Genomic DNA, 22,021 nt, shown 5'->3' with positions numbered 1-22,021 from the left:
TGATGGATTCTATGATGGATTCTATGATGGATTCTATGATGGATTCTATGATGGATTCTATGATGGATTCTATGATGGATTCTATGATGGATTCTATGATGGATTCTATGATGGATTCTATGATGGATTCTATGATGGATTCTATGATGGATTCTATGATGGATTCTATGATGGATTCTATGATGGATTCTATGATGGATTCTATGATGGATTCTATGATGGATTCTACGATGGATTTATGATGGATTCTATGATGGATTCTATGATGGATTCTATGATGGATTCTATGATGGATTCTATGATGGATTCTATGATGGATTCTATGATGGATTCTATGATGGATTCTATGATGGATTCTATGATGGATTCTATGATGGATTCTATGATGGATTCTATGATGGATTCTATGATGGATTCTATGATGGATTCTATGATGGATTCTATGATGGATTCTATGATGGATTCTATGATGGATTCTATGATGGATTCTATGATGGATTCTATGATGGATTCTATGATGGATTCTATGATGGATTCTATGATGGATTCTATGATGGATTCTATGATGGATTCTATGATGGATTCTATGATGGATTCTATGATGGATTCTATGATGGATTCTATGATGGATTCTATGATGGATTCTATGATGGATTCTATGATGGATTCGATGGATTCTACGATGGATTCTATGATGGATTCTATGATGGATTCTATGATGGATTCTACGATGGATTCTATGATGGATTCTATGATGGATTCTATGATGGATTCTATGATGGATTCTATGATGGATTCTATGATGGATTCTATGATGGATTCTATGATGGATTCTATGATGGATTCTATGATGGATTCTATGATGGATTCTATGATGGATTCTATGATGGATTCTATGATGGATTCTATGATGGATTCTATGATGGATTCTATGATGGATTCTATGATGGATTCTATGATGGATTCTATGATGGATTCTATTCTGATGGATTCTATGATGGATTCTATGATGGATTCTATGATGGATTCTATGATGGATTCTATGATGGATTCTATGATGGATTCTATGATGGATTCTATGATGGATTCTATGATGGATTCTATGATGGATTCTATGATGGATTCTATGATGGATTCTATGATGGATTCTATGATGGATTCTATGATGGATTCTACGATGGATTCTACGATGGATTCTATGATGGATTCTATGATGGATTCTATGATGGATTCTACGATGGATTCTACGATGGATTCTACGATGGATGGATTCTATGATGGATTCTATGATGGATTCTATGATGGATTCTATGATGGATTCTATGATGGATTCTATGATGGATTCTATGATGGATTCTATGATGGATTCTATGATGGATTCTATGATGGATTCTATGATGGATTCTATGATGGATTCTATGATGGATTCTATGATGGATTCTATGATGGATTCTATGATGGATTCTATGATGGATTCTATGATGGATTCTATGATGGATTCTATGATGGATTCTACGATGGATTCTACGATGGATTCTATGATGGATTCTATGATGGATTCTATGATGGATTCTACGATGGATTCTATGATGGATTCTATGATGGATTCTATGATGGATTCTATGATGGATTCTATGATGGATTCTATGATGGATTCTACGATGGATTCTATGATGGATTCTATGATGGATTCTATGATGGATTCTACGATGGATTCTATGATGGATTCTACGATGGATTCTATGATGGATTCTACGATGGATTCTGGATTCTATGATGGATTCTATGGATGGATTCTATGATGGATTCTACGATGGATTCTATGATGGATTCTATGATGGATTCTATGATGGATTCTATGATGGATTCTATGATGGATTCTATGATGGATTCTATGATGGATTCTATGATGGATTCTATGATGGATTCTATGATGGATTCTATGATGGATTCTATGATGGATTCTATGATGGATTCTATGATGGATTCTATGATGGATTCTATGATGGATTCTATGATGGATTCTATGATGGATTCTATGATGGATTCTATGATGGATTCTATGATGGATTCTATGATGGATTCTATGATGGATTCTATTCTGATGGATTCTATGATGGATTCTATGATGGATTCTATGATGGATTCTATGATGGATTCTACGATGGATTCTACGATGGATTCTCGATGGATTCTACGATGGATTCTATGATGGATTCTATGATGGATTCTACGATGGATTCTATGATGGATTCTACGATGGATTCTACGATGGATTCTATGATGGATTCTATGATGGATTCTACGATGGATTCTATGATGGATTCTATGATGGATTCTATGATGGATTCTACGATGGATTCTATGATGGATTCTATGATGGATTCTACTATGATGGATGATGGATTCTATGATGGATTCTATGATGGATTCTATGATGGATTCTATGATGGATGGATTCTATGATGGATTCTATGATGGATTCTATGATGGATTCTATGATGGATTCTATGATGGATTCTATGATGGATTCTATGATGGATTCTATGATGGATTCTATGATGGATTCTATGATGGATTCTATGATGGATTCTATGATGGATTCTATGATGGATTCTATGATGGATTCTATGATGGATTCTACGATGGATTCTATGATGGATTCTATGATGGATTCTATGATGGATTCTATGATGGATTCTATGATGGATTCTATGATGGATTCTATGATGGATTCTATGATGGATTCTACGATGGATTCTATGATGGATTCTATGATGGATTCTATGATGGATTCTACGATGGATTCTATGATGGATTCTATGATGGATTCTACGATGGATTCTATTCGATGGATTCTATGATGGATTCTATGATTCTATGATGGATTCTATGATGGATTCTGATGATGGATTCTGATGGATTCTACGATGGATTTCTATTCGATGGATTCTACGATGGATTCTACGATGGATGATGGATTCTATGATGGATTCTATGATGGATTCTATGATGGATTCTATGATGGATTCTATGATGGATTCTATGATGGATTCTATGATGGATTCTGATGGATTCTATTCTATGATGGATTCTATGATGGATTCTATGATGGATTCTATGATGGATTCTATGATGGATTCTATGATGGATTCTATGATGGATTCTACGATGGATTCTATGATGGATTCTATGATGGATTCTACTATGATGGATTCGATGGATTCTACGATGGATTCTATGATGGATTCTATGATGGATTCTATGATGGATTCTGGATTCGATGGATTCTACGATGGATTCTATGATGGATTCTATGATGGATTCTGGATTCTACGATGGATTCTACGATGGATTCTATGATGGATTCTCTCTATGATGGATTCTGATGGATTCTATGGATTCTATGGATGGATTCTATGATGGATTCTATGATGGATTCTATGATGGATTCTATGATGGATTCTATGATGGATTCTATGATGGATTCTATGATGGATTCTATGATGGATTCTATGATGGATTCTATGATGGATTCTATGATGGATTCTATGATGGATTCTATGATGGATTCTATGATGGATTCTATGATGGATTCTATGATGGATTCTATGATGGATTCTATGATGGATTCTATGATGGATTCTATGATGGATTCTATGATGGATTCTATGATGGATTCTACGATGGATTCTACGATGGATTCTATGATGGATTCTATGATGGATTCTATGATGGATTCTATGATGGATTCTATGATGGATTCTACGATGGATTCTATGATGGATTCTATGATGGATTCTATGATGGATTCTACGATGGATTCTATGATGGATTCTATGATGGATTCTATGATGGATTCTACGATGGATTCTATGATGGATTCTACGATGGATTCTATGATGGATTGATGGATTCTATGATGGATTCTATGATGGATTCTATGATGGATTCTATGATGGATTCTATGATGGATTCTATGATGGATTCTATGATGGATTCTATGATGGATTCTATGATGGATTCTATGATGGATTCTATGATGGATTCTATGATGGATTCTATGATGGATTCTATGATGGATTCTATGATGGATTCTATGATGGATTCTATGATGGATTCTATTCTGATGGATTCTATGATGGATTCTATGATGGATTCTATGATGGATTCTATGATGGATTCTATGATGGATTATGATGGATTCTGATGGATTCTATGATGGATTCTATGATGGATTCTATGATGGATTCTATGATGGATTCTATGATGGATTCTATGATGGATTCTCGATGGATTCTATGATGGATTCTATGATGGATTCTATGATGGATTCTATGATGGATTCTACGATGGATTCTATTCGATGGGATTCTATGATGGATTCTATGATGGATTCTACGATGGATTCTATGATGGATTCTATGATGGATTCTATGATGGATTCTATGATGGATTCTATGATGGATTCTATGATGGATTCTATGATGGATTCTATGATGGATTCTATGATGGATTCTATGATGGATTCTATGATGGATTCTATGATGGATTCTATGATGGATTCTATTCTGATGGATTCTATGATGGATTCTATGATGGATTCTATGATGGATTCTATGATGGATTCTATGATGGATTCTATGATGGATTCTATGATGGATTCTATGATGGATTCTATGATGGATTCTATGATGGATTCTATGATGGATTCTATGATGGATTCTATGATGGATTCTACGATGGATTCTATGATGGATTCTATGATGGATTCTATGATGGATTCTATGATGGATTCTACGATGGATTCTATGATGGATTCTATGATGGATTCTATGATGGATTCTACGATGGATTCTGGACGATGGATTCTACGATGGATTCTACGATGGATGATGGATTCTATGATGGATTCTATGGATGGATTCTATGATGGATTCTATTCTATGATGGATTCTATGATGATGGATTCTATGATGGATTCTATGATGGATTCTATGATGGATTCTATGATGGATTCTATGATGGATTCTATGATGGATTCTATGATGGATTCTATGATGGATTCTACGATGGATTCTACGATGGATTCTATGATGGATTCTATGATGGATTCTACGATGGATTCTATGATGGATTCTATGATATTCGATGGATTCTATGATGGATTCTATGATGGATTCTACGATGGATTCTATGATGGATTCTATGATGGATTCTATGATGGATTCTATTCTGATGGATTCTATGATGGATTCTATGATGGATTCTATGATGGATTCTATGATGGATTCTATGATGGATTCTATGATGGATTCTACGATGGATTCTGATGGATTCTATGATGGATTCTATGATGGATTCTACGATGGATTCTATGATGGATTCTATGATGGATTCTATGATGGATTCTATGATGGATTCTACGATGGATTCTACGATGGATTCTATGATGGATTCTATGATGGATTCTATGATGGATTCTATGATGGATTCTATGATGGATTCTATGATGGATTCTATGATGGATTCTATGATGGATTCTATGATGGATTCTATGATGGATTCTATGATGGATTCTATGATGGATTCTATGATGGATTCTATGATGGATTCTATGATGGATTCTATGATGGATTCTATGATGGATTCTATGATGGATTCTATGATGGATTCTATGATGGATTCTATGATGGATTCTATGATGGATTCTATGATGGATTCTACGATGGATTCTATGATGGATTCTATGATGGATTCTATGATGGATTCTATGATGGATTCTACGATGGATTCTATGATGGATTCTATGATGGATTCTATGATGGATTCTATGATGGATTCTATGATGGATTCTATGATGGATTCTATGATGGATTCTATGATGGATTCTACGATGGATTCTACGATGGATTCTATGATGGATTCTATGATGGATTCTATGATGGATTCTATGATGGATTCTATGATGGATTCTATGATGGATTCTACGATGGATGGATTCTATGATGGATTCTATGATGGATTCTATGATGGATTCTATGATGGATTCTATGATGGATTCTATGATGGATTCTATGATGGATTCTACGATGGATTCTATGATGGATTCTATGATGGATTCTATGATGGATTCTATGATGGATTCTATGATGGATTCTATGATGGATTCTATGATGGATTCTATGATGGATTCTATGATGGATTCTATGATGGATTCTATTCTATGATGGATTCTATGATGGATTCTATGATGGATTCTATGATGGATTCTATGATGGATTCTATTCTATGATGGATTCTATGATGGATTCTATGATGGATTCTATGATGGATTCTATGATGGATTCTATGATGGATTCTATGATGGATTCTGATGGATTCTATGATGGATTCTATGATGGATTCTCGATGGATTCTACGATGGATTCTACGATGGATTCTACGATGGATTCTATGATGGATTCTATGATGGATTCTATGATGGATTCTATGATGGATTCTATGATGGATTCTATGATGGATTCTATGATGGATTCTATGATGGATTCTATGATGGATTATGATGGATTCTGATGGATTCTATGATGGATTCTATGATGGATTCTATGATGGATTCTATGATGGATTCTATGATGGATTCTATGATGGATTCTATGATGGATTCTATGATGGATTCTATGATGGATTCTATGATGGATTCTATGATGGATTCTATGATGGATTCTATGATGGATTCTATGATGGATTCTATGATGGATTCTATGATGGATTCTATGATGGATTCTATGATGGATTCTATGATGGATTCTATGATGGATTCTATGATGGATTCTACGATGGATTCTATGATGGATTCTATGATGGATTCTACGATGGATTCTATGATGGATTCTACGATGGATTCTATGATGGATTCTATGATGGATTCTACGATGGATTCTACGATGGATTCTATGATGGATTCTATGATGGATTCTATGATGGATTCTATGATGGATTCTATGATGGATTCTATGATGGATTCTATGATGGATTCTATGATGGATTCTATGATGGATTCTATGATGGATTCTATGATGGATTCTATGATGGATTCTATGATGGATTCTATGATGGATTCTATGATGGATTCTATGATGGATTCTATGATGGATTCTATTCTGATGGATTCTACGATGGATTCTATGATGGATTCTATGATGGATTCTATGATGGATTCTATGATGGATTCTATGATGGATTCTATGATGGATTCTATGATGGATTCTGATGGATTCTATGATGGATTCTATTCTGATGGATTCTATGATGGATTCTATGATGGATTCTATGATGGATTCTATGATGGATTCTCGATGGATTCTATGATGGATTCTATGATGGATTCTACGATGGATTCTATGATGGATTCTACGATGGATGGATTCTATGATGGATTCTGATGGATTCTATGATGGATTCTATGATGGATTCTATGATGGATTCTACGATGGATTCTATGATGGATTCTATGATGGATTCTATGATGGATTCTATGATGGATTCTATGATGGATTCTATGATGGATTCTATGATGGATTCTATGATGGATTCTATGATGGATTCTATGATGGATTCTATGATGGATTCTATGATGGATTCTATGATGGATTCTATGATGGATTCTATGATGGATTCTATGATGGATTCTATGATGGATTCTATGATGGATTCTATGATGGATTCTATGATGGATTCTATGATGGATTCTATGATGGATTCTATGATGGATTCTATGATGGATTCTATGATGGATTCTATGATGGATTCTACGATGGATTCTATGATGGATTCTATGATGGATTCTACGATGGATTCTATGATGGATTCTACGATGGATTCTACGATGGATTCTATGATGGATTCTATGATGGATTCTATGATGGATTCTACGATGGATTCTACGATGGATTCTACGATGGATTCTATGATGGATTCTATGATGGATTCTATGATGGATTCTATGATGGATTCTATGATGGATTCTATGATGGATTCTATGATGGATTCTATGATGGATTCTATGATGGATTCTATGATGGATTCTATGATGGATTCTATGATGGATTCTATGATGGATTCTATGATGGATTCTATGATGGATTCTATGATGGATTCTATGATGGATTCTATGATGGATTCTATGATGGATTCTATGATGGATTCTACGATGGATTCTACGATGGATTCTATGATGGATTCTATGATGGATTCTATGATGGATTCTATGATGGATTCTACGATGGATTCTATGATGGATTCTATGATGGATTCTATGATGGATTCTACGATGGATTCTACGATGGATTCTATGATGGATTCTATGATGGATTCTATGATGGATTCTACGATGGATTCTACGATGGATTCTACGATGGATTCTATGATGGATTCTACGATGGATTCTATGATGGATTCTATGATGGATTCTGGACGATGGATGGATTCTACGATGGATTCTACGATGGATTCTATGATGGATTCTATTCTATGATGGATTCTATTCTACGATGGATTCTATGATGGATTCTATGATGGATTCTATGATGGATGGATTCTATTCTATGATGGATTCTATGATGGATTCTATGATGGATTCTATGATGGATTCTATGATGGATTCTATGATGGATTCTATGATGGATTCTATGATGGATTCTATGATGGATTCTATGATGGATTCTATGATGGATTCTATGATGGATTCTATGATGGATTCTATGATGGATTCTATGATGGATTCTATGATGGATTCTATGATGGATTCTATGATGGATTCTATGATGGATTCTATGATGGATTCTATGATGGATTCTATGATGGATTCTATGATGGATTCTATGATGGATTCTATGATGGATTCTATGATGGATTCTATGATGGATTCTATGATGGATGGATTCTATGATGGATTCTATGATGGATTCTATGATGGATTCTATGATGGATTCTATGATGGATTCTATGATGGATTCTATGATGGATTCTATGATGGATTCTATGATGGATTCTACGATGGATTCTATGATGGATTCTATGATGGATTCTATGATGGATTCTATGATGGATTCTATGATATTATGATGGATGATGGATTCTACGATGGATTCTACGATGGATTCTATGATGGATGGATTCTATGATGGATATTCGATGGATTCTGATGGATTCTATGATGGATTCTATGATGGATTCTATGATGGATTCTATGATGGATTCTATGATGGATTCTATGATGGATTCTATGATGGATTCTATGATGGATTCTATGATGGATTCTATGATGGATTCTATGATGGATTCTATGATGGATTCTATGATGGATTCTATGATGGATTCTATGATGGATTCTATGATGGATTCTATGATGGATTCTATGATGGATTCTATGATGGATTCTATGATGGATTCTATGATGGATTCTATGATGGATTCTATGATGGATTCTATGATGGATTCTATGATGGATTCTATGATGGATTCTATGATGGATTCTATGATGGATTCTATGATGGATTCTATGATGGATTCTATGATGGATTCTATGATGGATTCTATGATGGATTCTATGATGGATTCTACGATGGATTCTACGATGGATTCTATGATGGATTCTATGATGGATTCTATGATGGATTCTATGATGGATTCTATGATGGATTCTACGATGGATGATGGATTCTATGATGGATTCTATGATGGATTCTATGATGGATTATGATGGATACGATGGATTCTATGATGGATTCTATGATGGATTCTATGATGGATTCTATGATGGATTCTATGATGGATTCTATGATGGATTCTATGATGGATTCTATGATGGATTCTATGATGGATTCTATGATGGATTCTATTCGATGGATTCTATGATGGATTCTATGATGGATTCTATGATGGATTCTATGATGGATTCTATGATGGATTCTATGATGGATTCTATGATGGATTCTATGATGGATTCTATGATGGATTCTATGATGGATTCTATGATGGATTCTACGATGGATTCTATGATGGATTCTATGATGGATTCTACGATGGATTCTATGATGGATTCTACGATGGATTCTATGATGGATTCTATGATGGATTCTATGATGGATTCTATGATGGATTCTATGATGGATTCTACGATGGATTCTACGATGGATTCTATGATGGATTCTATGATGGATTCTATGATGGATTCTATGATGGATTCTATGATGGATTCTACGATGGATTCTATGATGGATTCTATGATGGATTCTATGATGGATTCTATGATGGATTCTATGATGGATTCTATGATGGATTCTATGATGGATTCTATGATGGATTCTATGATGGATTCTATGATGGATTCTATGATGGATTCTATGATGGATTCTATGATGGATTCTACGATGGATTCTATGATGGATTCTATGATGGATTCTATGATGGATTCTATGATGGATTCTATGATGGATTCTATGATGGATTCTATGATGGATTCTATGATGGATTCTATGATGGATTCTACGATGGATTCTATGATGGATTCTATGATGGATTCTACGATGGATTCTATGATGGATTCTACGATGGATTCTATGATGGATTCTACGATGGATTCTACGATGGATTCTATGATGGATTCTATGATGGATTCTACGATGGATTCTACGATGGATTCTATGATGGATTCTATGATGGATTCTATGATGGATTCTATGATGGATTCTATGATGGGATGGATTCTATGGATTCTATGATGGATTCTATGATGGATTCTATGATGGATTCTATGATGGATTCTATGATGGATTCTATGATGGATTCTATGATGGATTCTATGATGGATTCTATGATGGATTCTATGATGGATTCTATGATGGATTCTATGATGGATTCTATGATGGATTCTATGATGGATTCTATGATGGATTCTATGATGGATTCTATGATGGATTCTATGATGGATTCTATGATGGATTCTATGATGGATTCTATGATGGATTCTATGATGGATTCTATGATGGATTCTATGATGGATTCTATGATGGATTCTATGATGGATTCTACGATGGATTCTATGATGGATTCTATGATGGATTCTATGATGGATTCTATGATGGATTCTACGATGGATTCTACGATGGATTCTATGATGGATTCTATGATGGATTCTATGATGGATTCTACGATGGATTCTACGATGGATTCTACGATGGATTCTACGATGGATTCTATGATGGATTCTATGATGGATTCTACGATGGATTCTATGATGGATTCTTCTATGATGGATTCTATGATGGATTCTATGATGGATTCTATGATGGATTCTATGATGGATTCTATGATGGATTCTATGATGGATTCTATACGATGGATTCTATGATGGATTCTATGATGGATTCTATGATGGATTCTATGATGGATTCTATGATGGATTCTATGATGGATTCTATGATGGATTCTATGATGGATTCTATGATGGATTCTATGATGGATTCTATGATGGATTCTATGATGGATTCTATGATGGATTCTATGATGGATTCTATGATGGATTCTATGATGGATTCTATGATGGATTCTATGATGGATTCTATGATGGATTCTATGATGGATTCTATGATGGATTCTATGATGGATTCTATGATGGATTCTATGATGGATTCTATGATGGATTCTATGATGGATTCTATGATGGATTCTATGATGGATTCTATGATGGATTCTATGATGGATTCTATGATGGATTCTATGATGGATTCTACGATGGATTCTACGATGGATTCTATGATGGATTCTATGATGGATTCTATGATGGATTCTATGATGGATTCTACGATGGATTCTATGATGGATTCTATGATGGATTCTATGATGGATTCTACGATGGATCTATGATGGATTCTACGATGGATTCTATGATGGATTCTATGATGGATTCTATGATGGATTCTATGATGGATTCTATGATGGATTCTATGATGGATTCTATGATGGATTCTATGATGGATTCTATTCTGATGGATTCTATGATGGATTCTATGATGGATTCTATGATGGATTCTATGATGGATTCTATGATGGATTCTATGATGGATTCTATGATGGATTCTATGATGGATTCTATGATGGATTCTATGATGGATTCTATGATGGATTCTATGATGGATTCTATGATGGATTCTATGATGGATTCTATGATGGATTCTATGATGGATTCTATGATGGATTCTATGATGGATTCTATGATGGATTCTATGATGGATTCTATTCGATGGATTCTATGATGGATTCTATGATGGATTCTATGATGGATTCTATGATGGATTCTATGATGGATTCTATGATGGATTCTATGATGGATTCTACGATGGATTCTACGATGGATTCTATGATGGATTCTATGATGGATTCTATGATGGATTCTATGATGGATTCTATGATGGATTCTATGATGGATTCTATGATGGATTCTATGATGGATTCTATGATGGATTCTACGATGGATTCTATTCTATGATGGATTCTATGATGGATTCTATGATGGATTCTATGATGGATTCTATGATGGATTCTATGATGGATTCTATGATGGATTCTATGATGGATTCTATGATGGATTCTATGATGGATTCTATGATGGATTCTATGATGGATTCTATGATGGATTCTATGATGGATTCTATGATGGATTCTATGATGGATTCTATGATGGATTCTATGATGGATTCTATGATGGATTCTATGATGGATTCTATGATGGATTCTATGATGGATCTATGATATTCTATGATGGATTCTATTCGATGGATTCTATGATGGATTCTATGATGGATTCTATGATGGATTCTATGATGGATTCTATGATGGATTCTATTCGATGGATTCTACGATGGATTCTACGATGGATTCTATGATGGATTCTGGATGGATTTATGATGGATTCTATGATGGATTCTATGATGGATTCTACGATGGATTCTATGATGGATTCTATGATGGATTCTATGATGGATTCTATGATGGATTCTATGATGGATTCTATGATGGATTCTATGATGGATTCTATGATGGATTCTATGATGGATTCTATGATGGATTCTATGATGGATTCTATGATGGATTCTATGATGGATTCTATGATGGATTCTATGATGGATTCTATGATGGATTCTATGATGGATTCTATGATGGATTCTACGATGGATTCTATGATGGATTCTATGATGGATTCTATGATGGATTCTATGATGGATTCTATGATGGATTCTATGATGGATTCTATGATGGATTCTACGATGGATTCTATGATGGATTCTATGATGGATTCTATGATGGATTCTATGATGGATTCTATGATGGATTCTACGATGGATTCTATGATGGATTCTATGATGGATTCTATGATGGATTCTACGATGGATTCTATGATGGATTCTATGATGGATTCTGGATTCTACGATGGATTCTATGATGGATTCTATGGATGGATTCTACGATGGATTCTATGATGGATTCTATGATGGATTCTATGATGGATTCTATGATGGATTGGATTCTATGATGGATTCTATGATGGATTCTATGATGGATTCTATGATGGATTATGATGGATTCTGATGGATTCTATGATGGATTCTATGATGGATTCTATGATGGATTCTATGATGGATTCTATGATGGATTCTATGATGGATTCTATGATGGATTCTATGATGGATTCTATGATGGATTCTATGATGGATTCTATGATGGATTCTATGATGGATTCTATGATGGATTCTATGATGGATTCTATGATGGATTCTATGATGGATTCTATGATGGATTCTATGATGGATTCTATGATGGATTCTATGATGGATTCTATGATGGATTCTATGATGGATTCTATGATGGATTCTATGATGGATTCTATGATGGATTCTACGATGGATTCTATGATGGATTCTATGATGGATTCTATGATGGATTCTATGATGGATTCTACGATGGATTCTGGATGATGGATTCTATGATGGATGGATTCTATGATGGATTCTGATGGATGGATTCTATGATGGATTCTATGATGGATTCTATGATGGATTCTATTCTATGATGGATTCTATGATGGATTCTATGATGGATTCTATGATGGATTCTATGATGGATTCTGGATTCTATGATGGATTCTATGATGGATTCTATGATGGATTCTATGATGGATTCTATGATGGATTCTATTCGATGGATTCTATGATGGATTCTATGATGGATTCTATGATGGATTCTATGATGGATTCTATGATGGATTCTACGATGGATTCTATGATGGATTCTATGATGGATTCTATGATGGATTCTATGATGGATTCTATGATGGATTCTATGATGGATTCTATGATGGATTCTATGATGGATTCTATGATGGATTCTATGATGGATTCTATGATGGATTCTATGATGGATTCTATGATGGATTCTACGATGGATTCTATGATGGATTCTATGATGGATTCTATGATGGATTCTACGATGGATTCTATGATGGATTCTATGATGGATTCTATGATGGATTCTACGATGGATTCTATGATGGATTCTATGATGGATTCTATGATGGATTCTATGATGGATTCTATGATGGATTCTATGATGGATTCTATGATGGATTCTATGATGGATTCTATGATGGATTCTATGATGGATTCTATGATGGATTCTATGATGGATTCTATGATGGATTCTATGATGGATTCTATGATGGATTCTATGATGGATTCTATGATGGATTCTATGATGGATTCTATGATGGATTCTATGATGGATTCTATGATGGATTCTATGATGGATTCTATGATGGATTCTATGATGGATTCTATGATGGATTCTATGATGGATTCTATGATGGATTCTATGATGGATTCTACGATGGATTCTACGATGGATTCTATGATGGATTCTATGATGGATTCTATGATGGATTCTACGATGGATTCTATGATGGATTCTATGATGGATTCTACGATGGATTCTATGATGGATTCTATGATGGATTCTACGATGGATTCTAGATGGATTCTATGATGGATTCTGATGGATTCTGATGGATTCTATGATGGATTCTACGATGGATTCTATGATGGATTCTATGATGGATTCTATGATGGATTCTATGATGGATTCTATGATGGATTCTATGATGGATTCTATGATGGATTCTATGATGGATTCTATGATGGATTCTATGATGGATTCTATGATGGATTCTATGATGGATTCTATGATGGATTCTATGATGGATTCTATGATGGATTCTATGATGGATTCTATGATGGATTCTATGATGGATTCTATGATGGATTCTATGATGGATTCTATGATGGATTCTATGATGGATTCTATGATGGATTCTATGATGGATTCTATGATGGATTCTATGATGGATTCTACGATGGATTCTATGATGGATTCTATGATGGATTCTATGATGGATTCTATGATGGATTCTACGATGGATTCTATGATGGATTCTATGATGGATTCTATGATGGATTCTACGATGGATTCTACGATGGATTCTATGATGGATTCTATGATGGATGATGGATTCTGATGGATTCTATGATGGATTCTATTCTGATGGATTCTATGATGGATTCTATTCTATGATGGATTCTATGATGGATTCTATGATGGATTCTATTCTGATGGATTCTATGATGGATTCTATGATGGATTCTATGATGGATTCTATGATGGATTCTATGATGGATTGATGGATTCTATGATGGATTCTATGATGGATTCTATGATGGATTCTATGATGGATTCTATGATGGATTCTATGATGGATTCTATGATGGATTCTATGATGGATTCTATGATGGATTCTATGATGGATTCTATGATGGATTCTACGATGGATTCTATGATGGATTCTATGATGGATTCTATGATGGATTCTATGATGGATTCTATGATGGATTCTATGATGGATTCTATGATGGATTCTATGATGGATTCTATGATGGATTCTATGATGGATTCTATGATGGATTCTATGATGGATTCTATGATGGATTCTATTCGATGGATTCTATGATGGATTCTACGATGGATTCTCGATGGATTCTATGATGGATTCTGATGGATTCTATGATGGATTCTATGATGGATTCTATGATGGATTCTATGATGGATTCTATGATGGATTCTATGATGGATTCTATGATGGATTCTATGATGGATTCTATGATGGATTCTATGATGGATTCTATGATGGATTCTATGATGGATTCTATGATGGATTCTATGATGGATTCTATGATGGATTCTATGATGGATTCTATGATGGATTCTATGATGGATTCTATGATGGATTCTATGATGGATTCTATGATGGATTCTATGATGGATTCTATGATGGATTCTATGATGGATTCTATGATGGATTCTATGATGGATTCTATGATGGATTCTATGATGGATTCTATGATGGATTCTATGATGGATTCTATGATGGATTCTATGATGGATTCTACGATGGATTCTATTCTATGATGGATTCTATGATGGATTCTATGATGGATTCTATGATGGATTCTATGATGGATTCTACGATGGATTCTATGATGGATTCTATGATGGATTCTATGATGGATTCTATGATGGATTCTATGATGGATTCTATGATGGATTCTATGATGGATTCTATGATGGATTCTATGATGGATTCTATGATGGATTCTATGATGGATTCTATGATGGATTCTATGATGGATTCTATGATGGATTCTATGATGGATTCTATGATGGATTCTATGATGGATTCTATGATGGATTCTATGATGGATTCTATGATGGATTCTGATGGATTCTATGATGGATTCTATGATGGATTCTATGATGGATTCTATGATGGATTCTATGATGGATTCTATGATGGATTCTATGATGGATTCTACGATGGATTCTATGATGGATTCTATGATGGATTCTATGATGGATTCTATGATGGATTCTATGATGGATTCTACGATGGATTCTATGATGGATTCTATGATGGATTCTATGATGGATTCTACGATGGATTCTATGATGGATTCTATGATGGATTCTATGATGGATTCTATGATGGATTCTACGATGGATTCTATGATGGATTCTATTCTACGATGGATGGATTCTATGATGGATCTATGATGGATTCTATGATGGATTCTACGATGGATTCTATGATGGATTCTATGATGGATTCTATGATGGATTCTATGATGGATTCTATGATGGATTCTATGATGGATTCTATGATGGATTCTATGATGGATTCTATGATGGATTCTATGATGGATTCTATGATGGATTCTATGATGGATTCTATGATGGATTCTATGATGGATTCTATGATGGATTCTATGATGGATTCTATGATGGATTCTATGATGGATTCTATGATGGATTCTATGATGGATTCTATGATGGATTCTATGATGGATTCTATGATGGATTCTATGATGGATTCTATGATGGATTCTATGATGGATTCTATGATGGATTCTATGATGGATTCTATGATGGATTCTATGATGGATTCTACGATGGATTCTACGATGGATTCTACGATGGATTCTATGATGGATTCTATGATGGATTCTATGATGGATTCTATGATGGATTCTATGATGGATTCTATGATGGATTCTATGATGGATTCTATGATGGATTCTATTCTACGATGGATTCTCGATGGATTCTGATGGATTCTATGATGGATTCTGATGGATTCTATGATGGATTCTATGATGGATTCTATGATGGATTCTATGATGGATTCTATGATGGATTCTATGATGGATTCTATGATGGATTCTATGATGGATTCTATGATGGATTCTATGATGGATTCTATGATGGATTCTATGATGGATTCTATGATGGATTCTATGATGGATTCTATGATGGATTCTATGATGGATTCTATGATGGATTCTATGATGGATTCTATGATGGATTCTATTCTGATGGATTCTATGATGGATTCTATGATGGATTCTATGATGGATTCTATGATGGATTCTACGATGGATTCTATGATGGATTCTATGATGGATTCTACGATGGATTCTACGATGGATTCTATGATGGATTCTATGATGGATTCTATGATGGATTCTACGATGGATTCTAGATGGATTCTATGATGGATTCTATGATGGGATGGATTCTATGATGGATTCTATGATGGATTCTATGATGGATTCTATGATGGATTCTATGATGGATTCTATGATGGATTCTATGATGGATTCTATGATGGATTCTATGATGGATTCTATTCGATGGATTCTATGATGGATTCTATGATGGATTCTATGATGGATTCTATGATGGATTCTATGATGGATTCTATGATGGATTCTATGATGGATTCTATGATGGATTCTATGATGGATTCTACGATGGATTCTACGATGGATTCTATGATGGATTCTATGATGGATTCTATGATGGATTCTACGATGGATTCTATGATGGATTCTACGATGGATTCTATGATGGATTCTATGATGGATTCTATGATGGATTCTACGATGGATTCTACGATGGATTCTATGATGGATTCTATGATGGATTCTATGATGGATTCTACGATGGATTCTACGATGGATTCTACGATGGATTCTATGATGGATTCTATGATGGATTCTATGATGGATTCTATGATGGATTCTATGATGGATTCTATGATGGATTCTATGATGGATTCTATGATGGATTCTATGATGGATTCTATGATGGATTCTATGATGGATTCTATGATGGATTCTATGATGGATTCTATGATGGATTCTATGATGGATTCTATGATGGATTCTATGATGGATTCTATGATGGATTCTATGATGGATTCTATGATGGATTCTATGATGGATTCTATGATGGATTCTATGATGGATTCTATGATGGATTCTATGATGGATTCTATGATGGATTCTATGATGGATTCTATGATGGATTCTATGATGGATTCTATGATGGATTCTATGATGGATTCTATGATGGATTCTATGATGGATTCTATGATGGATTCTATGATGGATTCTGATGGATTCTACGATGGATTCTATGATGGATTCTATGATGGATTCTATGATGGATTCTACGATGGATTCTACGATGGATTCTACGATGGATTCTACGATGGATTCTATGATATTCTGATGGATTCTATGATGGATTCTATGATGGATTCTATGATGGATTCTCGATGGATTCTGATGGATTCTATGATGGATTCTATGATGGATTCTATGATGGATTCTATGATGGATTCTATGATGGATTCTATGATGGATTCTATTCTGATGGATTCTATGATGGATTCTATGATGGATTCTATGATGGATTCTATGATGGATTCTATGATGGATTCTATGATGGATTCTATGATGGATTCTATGATGGATTCTATGATGGATTCTATGATGGATTCTACGATGGATTCTATGATGGATTCTATGATGGATTCTATGATGGATTCTATGATGGATTCTATGATGGATTCTATGATGGATTCTATGATGGATTCTATGATGGATTCTATGATGGATTCTACGATGGATTCTACGATGGATTCTATGATGGATTCTATGATGGATTCTATGATGGATTCTATGATGGATTCTACGATGGATTCTATGATGGATTCTACGATGGATTCTATGATGGATTCTATGATGGATTCTATGATGGATTCTATGATGGATTCTATGATGGATTCTATGATGGATTCTATGATGGATTCTATGATGGATTCTATGATGGATTCTATGATGGATTCTATGATGGATTCTATGATGGATTCTATGATGGATTCTATGATGGATTCTATGATGGATTCTATGATGGATTCTATGATGGATTCTATTCTGATGGATTCTATGATGGATTCTATGATGGATTCTATGATGGATTCTATGATGGATTCTATGATGGATTCTATGATGGATTCTATGATGGATTCTATGATGGATTCTATGATGGATTCTATGATGGATTCTATGATGGATTCTATGATGGATTCTATGATGGATTCTATGATGGATTCTACGATGGATTCTATGATGGATTCTATGATGGATTCTATGATGGATTCTACGATGGATTCTATGATGGATTCTATGATGGATTCTACGATGGATTCTATGATGGATTCTGATGGATGGATTCTGATGGATTCTACGATGATGGATTCTATGATGGATTCTATGATGGATTCTGATGGATGGATTCTCTATGATGGATTCTATGATGGATTCTACGATGGATTCTATGATGGATTCTATGATGGATTCTATGATGGATTCTACGATGGATTCTATGATGGATTCTATGATGGATTCTATGATGGATTCTATGATGGATTCTATGATGGATTCTATGATGGATTCTATGATGGATTCTATGATGGATTCTATGATGGATTCTATGATGGATTCTATGATGGATTCTATGATGGATTCTATGATGGATTCTATGATGGATTCTATGATGGATTCTATGATGGATTCTATGATGGATTCTATGATGGATTCTATGATGGATTCTATGATGGATTCTATGATGGATTCTATGATGGATTCTATGATGGATTCTATGATGGATTCTACGATGGATTCTATGATGGATTCTATGATGGATTCTATGATGGATTCTATGATGGATTCTATGATGGATTCTATGATGGATTCTATGATGGATTCTATGATGGATTCTATGATGGATTCTACGATGATGGATTCTATGATGGATTCTATGATGGATTCTATGATGGATTCTATGATGGATTCTATGATGGATTCTATGATGGATTCTATGATGGATTCTATGATGGATTCTATGATGGATTCTATGATGGATTCTACGATGGATTCTATGATGGATTCTATGATGGATTCTATGATGGATTCTACGATGGATTCTATGATGGATTCTATGATGGATTCTATGATGGATTCTATGATGGATTCTATGATGGATTCTACGATGGATTCTATGATGGATTCTATGATGGATTCTATGATGGATTCTACGATGGATTCTATGATGGATTCTATGATGGATTCTATGATGGATTCTATGATGGATTCTACGATGGATTCTACGATGGATTCTATGATGGATTCTATGATGGATTCTATGATGGATTCTACGATGGATTCTATGATGGATTCTATGATGGATTCTATGATGGATTCTATGATGGATTCTACGATGGATTCTAGATGATTCTACGATGGATTCTATGATGGATTCTATGATGGATTCTACGATGGATTCTATGATGGATTCTATGATGGATTCTATGATGGATTCTATGATGGATTCTATGATGGATTCTATGATGGATTCTATGATGGATTCTATGATGGATTCTATGATGGATTCTATGATGGATTCTATGATGGATTCTATGATGGATTCTATGATGGATTCTATGATGGATTCTATGATGGATTCTATGATGGATTCTATGATGGATTCTATGATGGATTCTATGATGGATTCTATGATGGATTCTATGATGGATTCTATGATGGATTCTATGATGGATTCTATGATGGATTCTATGATGGATTCTATGATGGATTCTATGATGGATTCTATGATGGATTCTATGATGGATTCTACGATGGATTCTATGATGGATTCTATGATGGATTCTATGATGGATTCTATGATGGATTCTATTCGATGGATTCTACGATGGATTCTATGATGGATTCTATGATGGATTCTATGATGGATTCTATGATGGATTCTATGATGGATTCTATGATGGATTCTATGATGGATTCTATGATGGATTCTATGATGGATTCTATGATGGATTCTATGATGGATTCTATGATGGATTCTATGATGGATTCTATGATGGATTCTATGATGGATTCTATGATGGATTCTATGATGGATTCTATGATGGATTCTATGATGGATTCTATGA

The sequence above is a fragment of the Anser cygnoides genome, chromosome 4, assembly GCF_040182565.1.
Source record: "Anser cygnoides isolate HZ-2024a breed goose chromosome 4, Taihu_goose_T2T_genome, whole genome shotgun sequence".
NCBI lineage: Eukaryota > Metazoa > Chordata > Aves > Anseriformes > Anatidae > Anser > Anser cygnoides.
Note: the sequence above shows the minus strand (reverse complement) of the source record.